This window comes from Leuresthes tenuis, unplaced genomic scaffold (assembly GCF_036924035.1).
Source record: "Leuresthes tenuis unplaced genomic scaffold, fLeuTen1.0.hap1 SCAF_23, whole genome shotgun sequence".
Classification (NCBI taxonomy): Eukaryota; Metazoa; Chordata; class Actinopteri; order Atheriniformes; family Atherinopsidae; genus Leuresthes; species Leuresthes tenuis.
Genome location: NW_027325377.1, coordinates 11,489,569 through 11,498,498, shown reverse-complemented (window position 1 = coordinate 11,498,498; position 8,930 = coordinate 11,489,569). Strand labels below are relative to the sequence as shown.

The following is an 8,930-nucleotide window of genomic DNA, read 5'->3' as shown; positions in this document are numbered from 1 at the left end:
CTATCTAGACATTGATAAATACCAGCCGAAACTCTGCTGCCGCTTTTGATAATTTATGGTTGGGCATTCTTACCTTTTCTTACCCGCTTTTTAAATATTATGATCTTACATTCACACCTACTTGCAGTCGAACACCTTCTCATCCACTTATGATCATGTGCGGTTGGGCTTTCGCACCTTTTCTTACCCATTTTTCAGTAATTATGGGTGGACATTCAGACCTTCTTGCAGCCGAAAACCTCCGCTCCTCTTTTGATCATACATTGTCGGGCATTCACACCTTGTCTTACCCGCTTTTTACAAACTTTAGTCGGACATTCAAACCTTCTTGCAGCTGAACCACCTCCGCTCCCTATTTTGATCATATATGGTCTGGCAATAGTACCTTTTCTTACCCGTTTGTGAGTAATTATGGCTGGACATTCACACCTACTTGCAGCCGAACACAACCTCTCCCGCTTTTGATGATATATGGTCCGGCATTCTTACTTTTTCTAACACATTTTTCAGCAATTATGGTCGGACATTCACACCTACTCACAGACGAACACCTCCGCTCCCACATTTGATAGTGTATAGTCGGGCATTCTCACCCTTTCTCAACAGCTTTTTGCAAATTATGATCTGATATTCACACCTACTTGCAGTCGAACAGCTCTGCTCCCGCTTTTGATTATGTTTGGTTGGATATTCGAACATTTTCTTAACTGCTTTTTACAAACTTTGGTCGGACGTTCACACCGTCTTGCAGCCGAACACCTCCGCTTCCGCTTTTGATGGTATATAGTCGGGCATTCGAGCCTTTTCTTACCCGCCTATTACTTACTATGGTTGGACATTCAAACCTTCTTGTAGCCGAACACATCCGCTCCTGCTTTTGATGATGTATGATTTGGCATTCGCACCTTTTCTTACCCATTTTTCAGTAATTTTTGGTTGGACATTCAGACCTTCTTGCACCTGAACACCTCTGCTCCCACTTTTGATGGTGTATAGTCGGGCTTTCGAGCCTTTTCTTCCCCGATTTTTACAAATTGTGGTTGGACATTCAGACCTTGCAGCCGAAAACCTCCGCTCCCTCTTTTGATCATACATTGTCGGGCATTCGCCCCTTGTCTTACACGGTTTTTACAAACTTTAGTCAGACATTCACACCTTGCAGCTGAACCACCTCCATTCCCTGTTTTGATCATGTGTGGTCTGGAAATACTACCTTTTCTTCCCCCGTTTGTGAGTAATTATGGCTGGACATTCACACCTACTTGCAGCCGAAAAACCACCTCTCCCGCTTTTGATGATGTATTGTCCGGCATTCTAGTCTTTTCTATCACATTTTTCAGCAATTATGATCTGACATTCACACCTACTTGCAGTCGAACAGCTCTGCTCCCGCTTTTGATTATGTTCGGTTGGATATTCAAACCTTTTCTTAACTGCTTTTTACAAACTTTGGTCGGACGTTCACACCTTCTTGCAGCCGAACACCTCCGCTTCCGCTTTTGATGGTATATATTCGGGTATTCGAACCTTCTCTTACCCGCTTTTTACAAACCATGGTTGGACTTTCATACCTTCTTGTAGCTGAACAACTCCACTCCTGCTTTTGATGATTTATGGTTGGACATTCGCATCTTTTCCTACCCATTTTTCAGTAATTATGGGTGGATATTCACACCTTCTTGCAGCTGAACACCTCCTCTCCCGCTAATGATCATGTAAGGTTTGATATTCGAAAATTTTCTTTCATGTTTTAAAGCAATTATTAATGGACGTTCACACCTACTTTCAGCCGAACACGACCTCTCCCGCTTTTGATGATGTATGGACCGGCATTCTTACCTTTTCTAACACATTTTTCAGCAATTATGGTTGGAGAATCACACCTACTCACAGCCGAACAACTCCGCTACCGCATTTGATGGTGTATAGTCGGGATTTCTCATCCTTTCTCATCAGCTTTTTGCAAATTATTCTCTGACATTCACACCTACCTGCAGTCGAACAGCTCTGCTCCCGCTTTTGATTATGTTTGGTTAGATATTCTAAACTTTTCTTAACTGCTTTTTCACAAACTTTGGTTGGACGTTCACACCTTCTTGCAGCCGAACACCTACGCTTCCGGTTTTGATAGTGTATATTCGGGCATACGAACCTTTTCTTACCCGCTTTTTACAAACCATGGTCGGACTTTCACACCTTCTCTTAGCTGAACAACTCCGCTCCCTCTTTTGATTGTGTACAGTCGGGTATTTTAACCTTTTCTTACCCGCTTTTTACCAACTATGATCGGACATTCACACCGTCTTACAGCGGAACACCTCCGCTACCTCTTTTGATGGTGTATGTTCGGGCATTCGAACCTTTTCTTACCCGCTTTTTAAAACCAGGGTTGGACTTTCACACCTTTTAGTAGCCGAACAACTCCGCTCCCGCTATTGATTGTGTACAGTCGGGTATTTTAACCTTTTCTTACCCGCTTTTTACCAACTATGGTAGGACATTCACACCTTCTTACAGCGGAACACCTCCGCTCCCTCTTTTGATGGTGTATGTTTGGGCATTCGAACCTTTTCTTACCCGCTTTTTACAAACTATGGGCGGACATTCAAACCTTCTTGTAGCCGAACACATCCACTCGTGCATTTGATGATGTATGGTTGGGAATTCGCACCTTTTCTTACCCATTTTTCAGTAATTATGGGTGGACATTCACACCTTCTTGCAGCTGAACACCTCCGCTCCAGCTTTTGATGGTGTATAGTCGGGCTTTCAAGCCTTTTCTTCCCCGGTTTTTACAAATTATGGTTGGACATTCAGACCTTCTTTCAGCCAAAAACCTCCGCTCCCTCTTTTGATCATACATTGTCGGGCATTCGCACCTTTTCTTACCCGCTTTTTATAAACCTTAGTCGGACATTAACACCTTCTTGCAGCTTAACCACCTCCGCTCCCTGTTTTGATCATGTATGGTCTGGCAATACTACCTTTTCTTACCCATTTGTGAGTAATTATGGCTGGACATTCACACCTACTTGCAGCCGAACACCACCTCTCCCGCTTTTGACGATGTATGGACCGGCATTCTTACCTTTTCTAACACATTTTTCAGCAATTATGGTTGGAGATTCACACCTACTCACAGCCGAACACCTCCGCTCCCGCATTTGATGGTGTATATTCGGGCATACGAACCTGTTCTTACCCGCTTTTTACAAACCATGGTCGGACTTTCACACCTTCTTGTAGCTGAACAACTCCGCTCCCTCTTTTGATTGTGTACAGTCGGGCATACAAACCTGTTCTTACCCGCTTTTTACAAACTATGGTCGGACATTCAAACCTTCTTGTAGCCGAACACATCCACTCCTGCTTTTGATGATGTATGGTTGGGCATTCGCACCTTTTCTTACCCATTTTTCAGGAATTATGGGTGGACATTCACACCTACTTGCAGTCGAACAGCTCTGCTCCCACTTTTGATTATGTTTGGTTGGATATTCGAACCTTTTCTTAACTGCTTTTTACAAACTTTGGTCGGACGTTCACACCTTCTTGCAGCCGAACACCTCCGTTTCCGCTTTTGATGGTATATATTCGGGCATTCGAACCTTTTCTTACCCGCTTTTTACCAACTATGGTCGGACATTCGCACCATCTTACAGCGGAACACCTCCGCTCCCTCTTTTGATCATACATTGTCGGGCATTCGCACCTTTTCTTACCCGCTTTTTACAAACTATGCTCGGACATTCAAACCTTCTTGTAGCCAAACACATCCACTCCTGCTTTTGTTGATGTATGGTTGGGGATTCGAACCTACTTGTTGCCCGCTTTTCATTAATTATGGGTGGACATTCACACCTACTTGCAGCCGAACACCTCGGCTTCCGCTTTTGATGGTGTGTATTTTTGCATTCGAACCTTTTCTTACCCGCTTTTTACAAACCATGGTCGGACTTTCACACCTTCTTTTAGCCGAACAACTCCGCTCCCGCTATTGATTGTGTAGAGTCGGGTATTTTAACCTTTTCTTACCCGCTTTTTACCAACTATGGTCGGACATTCACACCTTCTTACAGCGGAAAACCTCCGCTCCCTCTTTTGATGGTGTATGTTCTGGCATTCGAACCTTTTCTTACCCACTTTTTACAAACTATGCTCGGACATTCACACCTTCTTGCAGCGAAACACCTCCGCTCCCTCTTTTGATTGTGTATGTTCGGGCATTCAAACCTTTTCTTACCCGCCTTTTACAAACTATGGTCGGACATTCAAACCTTCTTGTGGCCGAACACATCCACTTCTGCTTGTGATGATGTATAGTTGGGCATTCACACCTTTTCTTACCCATTTCTCAGTAATTATTGGTGGACATTCAGACCTTCTTGCAGCTGAACACCTCTGCTCCCGCTTTTGATGGTGTATAGTCGGGCTTTCGAGGCTTTTCTTCAACTGTGTTTACAAATTATGGTTGGAAATTCAGACCTTGCAGCCGAACACCTCCGCTCCCTCTTTTGATCATACATTGTCGGGAATTCGCACCTTGTCTTACCCGCGTTTTACAAACCATGGTCGGACTTTCACACCTTCTTGTAGCCGAACAACTCCGCTCCCGCTATTGATTGTGTACAGTCGGGTATTTTAACCTTTTCTTACCCGCTTTTTACCAATTATGGTCGGACATTCACACCGTCTTACAGCGGAACACCTCCGCTCCCAATTTTGATGGTGTATGTTCGAGCATTCGAACTTTTTCTTACCCACTTTTTACAAGCTATGGTCGGACATTCAAACCTTCTTGTAGCAGAACACATCCACTTCTTCTTTTGATGATGTATGGTTGGGCATTCGCACCTTTTCTTACCCATTTTTCAGGAATTATGGGTGGAAATTCACACCTACTTGCAGTCGAACAGCTCTGCTCCCACTTTTGATTATGTTTGGTTGGATATTCGAACCTTTTCTTAACTGCTTTTTACAAACTATGGTCGGACGTTCACACCTTCTTGCAGCTGAACACCTCCGCTTCCGCTTATGATGGTATATATTCGGGCATGCGAACCTTTTCTTACCCGCTTTTTACCAACTATGGTCGGACATTCGCACCATCTTACAGCGGAACACCTCCGCTCCCTCTTTTGATGGTGTATTTTCGGGCATTCGCACCTTTTCTTACCTGCTTTTTACAAACTATGGTTGGACATTCAAACCTTCTTGTAGCCGAAAACCTCCACTCCCTCTTTTGATCATACATTGTTGGGCATTCGCACCTTTTCTTACCCGCTTTTTACAAACTATGCTCGGACATTCAAACCTTCTTGTAGCCAAACACATCCACTCCTGCTTTTGTTGATGTATGGTTGGGCATTCGAACCTACTTGTTGCCCGCTTTTCATTAATTATGGGTGGACATTCAGACCTACTTGCAGCCGAACACCTCGGCTTCCGCTTTTGATGGTGTATATTTTTGCATTCGAACCTTTTCTTACCCGCTTTTTACAAACCATGGTCGGACTTTCACACCTTCTTTTAGCCGAACAACTCCGCTCCCGCTATTGATTGTGTAGAGTCGGGTATTTTAACCTTTTCTTACCCGCTTTTTACCAACTATGGTTGGACATTCACACCTTCTTACAGCGGAACACCTCCGCTCCCTCTTTTGATGGTGTATGTTCGGGCATTCGAACCTTTTCTTACCCTTTTTTTACAAACTATGCTCGGACATTCACACCTTCTTGCAGAGAAACACCTCCGCTCCCTCTTTTGATTGTGTATGTTCGGGCATTCAAACCTTTTCTTACCCGCCTTTTACAAACTATGGTCGGACATTCAAACCTTCTTATGGCCGAACACATCCACTTCTGCTTTTGATGATGTATAGTTGGGCATTCACACCTCTTCTTACCCATTTTTCAGTAATTATTGGTGGACATTCAGACCTTCTTGCAGCTGAACACCTCTGCTCCCGCTTTTGATGGTGTATAGTCGGGCTTTCGAGGCTTTTCTTCAACGGTGTTTACAAATTATGGTTGGAAATTCAGACCTTGCAGCCGAACACCTCCGCTCCCTCTTTTGATCATACATTGTCGGACATTCGCACCTTGTCTTACCCGCGTTTTACAAACCATGGTCGGACATTCACAGCTTCCTCTCCACCATACTTGTATGGTGGGATATTCACACCCACTTGCATCCGAAGACCTCCGCCCCCACTTTTGTTGATATTTAGTTGGTCATTCACACCTTACCCGTTTTCTTGCAGCCAAACACCTCTGATCTCGCTTTTGATGATGTAAGATTGGGCATTCAGACCTTGCTTTTCCTGCTTTTCACCAACTATAGACGGACATTCACACCTTCTTGCAGCCGAACACTTCCGCTCCACCTTTTAGGTTTCTATCACACCTTTTTTTTCACCGCATTTTATAGATTATGGTTGGAAATTCTCAACCACTCATCCGAAGACCTCTCCTCCCGCTTTTGTTAATATATTTGAACTTTAGTCAGACATTCACACCTACTTGCAGCCGAACACCACCTCTCTAGCTTTTGATGATGTATGGTCCGGCATTCTTACCGTTTCTAACACATTTTTCAGCAATTATTGTAGGACATTCACACCTTCTTGCAGCTGAACACCTCCTCTCCCACTTATGATCATGTGCAGATTGATTTTCGAAAATTTTCTTTCATGTTTTCTAGCAATTAATGATGGACATTTAGACCTTCTTGCAGCTGAACACCTCCGCTCCCGCTTTTGATCATACATTGTCAGGCATTCGAACCTTGTCTTACAAACTTTAGTCAAACATTCACACCTTTTTGCAGCCGAACACAGTTTTTTTCAGCCGAACTTGGGCATTCGAACCTTTTCATACCCACTTTTTATCAACTATGGTCGGACATTCAAACCTTCTTGTAGCCGAACACATCCAGTCCTGCTTTTGATGATGTATGTTCAGGCATTCGAACCTTTTCTTACCAGCTTTTTACAAACTATGCTCGGACATTCAAACCTTCTTGTAGCCGAACACATCCACTCCTGCTTTTGATGATGTATGGTTGGGCATTCGAACCTACTTGTTGCCCGCTTTTCATTAATTATGAGTGGACATTCACACCTTGTCGCAGCCAAACACCTCCGCTCCCTGTTTTGATCATGTATGGTTGGACATTCGCACCTTTTCTCACCCGCTTTTTGCAAACTATGGTCGGCCATTCACAGCTTCCTCTCCACCATACTTCTATGGTGGGATATTCACACCCACTTGCATCCGAAGACCTCCGCCCCCACTTTTGTTGATATTTAGTCGGTCATTCGCACCTTACCCACTTTTGGCAAACTATGGCCTTCTTGCAGCCAAAAACCTCTGATCTCGCTTTTGATGATGTAAGGTTGGGCATTCAGACCTTGCTTCACCTGCTTTTCACCAAATATAGTCGGACATTCACACCTTCTTGCAGCCGAACACTTCCGCTCCACCTTTTAGTTTTCTATGGGGCATTCACACCTTTTTTTTCACCGCATTTTATAAAAACACCACAGGAACACCGTATTGAGGCTTTGTTCTGACCGCTCATTCGGTGTCGCGTTTCTTTCAAGCAATTCGCCTGGTTAGCCCGCACTCGGCTCGCTCCCAGAGCCGTGTTAAAGTCTACTTCGCATTCACTCTCTTTTCTCAGCAGACTAAAAGAAAGTTTCATCTTGGGCTCCCTGAAACTTCCATCCTGCACCGCTGTTTGCTTTTTCACAAGAGCAGAGGAGAGCGCACCGTTCCCAGGGGCACTACAGTACCGGGTCGATGCTTGGAGTGAACGGAGCAAGCTCCTTTTTCAACTCCTATTGATACAAATCCATTTAATATGTAGTCCTCGCATAGAGGACACATCAGACATTAAACTGATAAGAACAGATACTACACTTGATCTTAGCCAAAAGGCCGAGAAGCGATAACTGTCCACTGGTTCACGTCCAAGGGCCCTTCCTGGCACAATGCGCACTTGTAGCTGTGTTCTTTTTATGGCCATAGTGTCACTTTGCACCTCGGCCCACCCGCTGCACTGAGCACTCTTCAGCCCTTTTAAATGGTATAACTTTACACTACCGCACGCTCCAGCGAGCACCATTCAAGCAACAACTTTGCACTCCAGCTTCGAACATTGGCACAGTCGCAACAAGTAAGGCGACTCTACTCAGAGAAGTCACTCTGCACAGTAACAAGATTTCTTTTGCACAGACAGAAAGGGCTTCATCCGCAAAGGTAAAGCCTGCCAAAAATAGAAACAACTCATTAGTGCTGCTCAACGTTGTACTTTGCAGTAAAAGAAAGAGCAAATCTAAAGATTCAGGAATCCGAGAATAAGCTTACTTCCATGAGTTCTTCACGATTTCGGATTTTGCTATAAAATGAATTCCTTCACTCAAACTAAATTAAAACTGCTAAACCGCTAATCTGTTACATGCAAGGCAGATGTCAAATTCACCGAAATAGGATCTAAGGGTATTTGGCCAATCGAGCTGTAGCAGCTTCGGTAAAAGTAGTATAGGTATAAGGAGTATAAGTTGAAGAGTTTGTGAATAAAGGTGTGCGCACACATAGTGAGTTGTAGGAAAATAGGCAGGGAGCAATGCCGGCTGGGGTATAGGTTCTTGTATGTTGTCTGACTGTTTGATTTGAGTGTGTTGTGTAAGTGTCCTGTTGAATGTTACATGTTTGGGCTTTGACACGCTTCACTGTGGTTGTTAACTGTGTGGTGTGTCCTGAAATGTTATATGTTTGGGCTGTGTGACATGCTTAATGCTTTTCAGTAGCAACCCACTTATTCATATATAGCAACTGACAACATAAGAAGTCCGGACATACTTTGATAGTAGTTGTAGAAGTATCCTTATTGATAATAGATAAACTAATTCATAGTGATAGAACAGT

The 8,930-nt window shown here is 43.9% G+C and overlaps 1 non-coding gene across 1 annotated transcript; it reads right to left on the bottom strand.

Moving 5' to 3' along the window:
- Positions 1 to 7,761: 7,761 nt before the first annotated feature.
- Positions 7,762 to 7,952, bottom strand: LOC140283558 (U2 spliceosomal RNA). The gene has a single exon (XR_011910153.1). It is a non-coding gene; the product is annotated as a U2 spliceosomal RNA (small nuclear RNA).
- Positions 7,953 to 8,930: the final 978 nt, after the last annotated feature.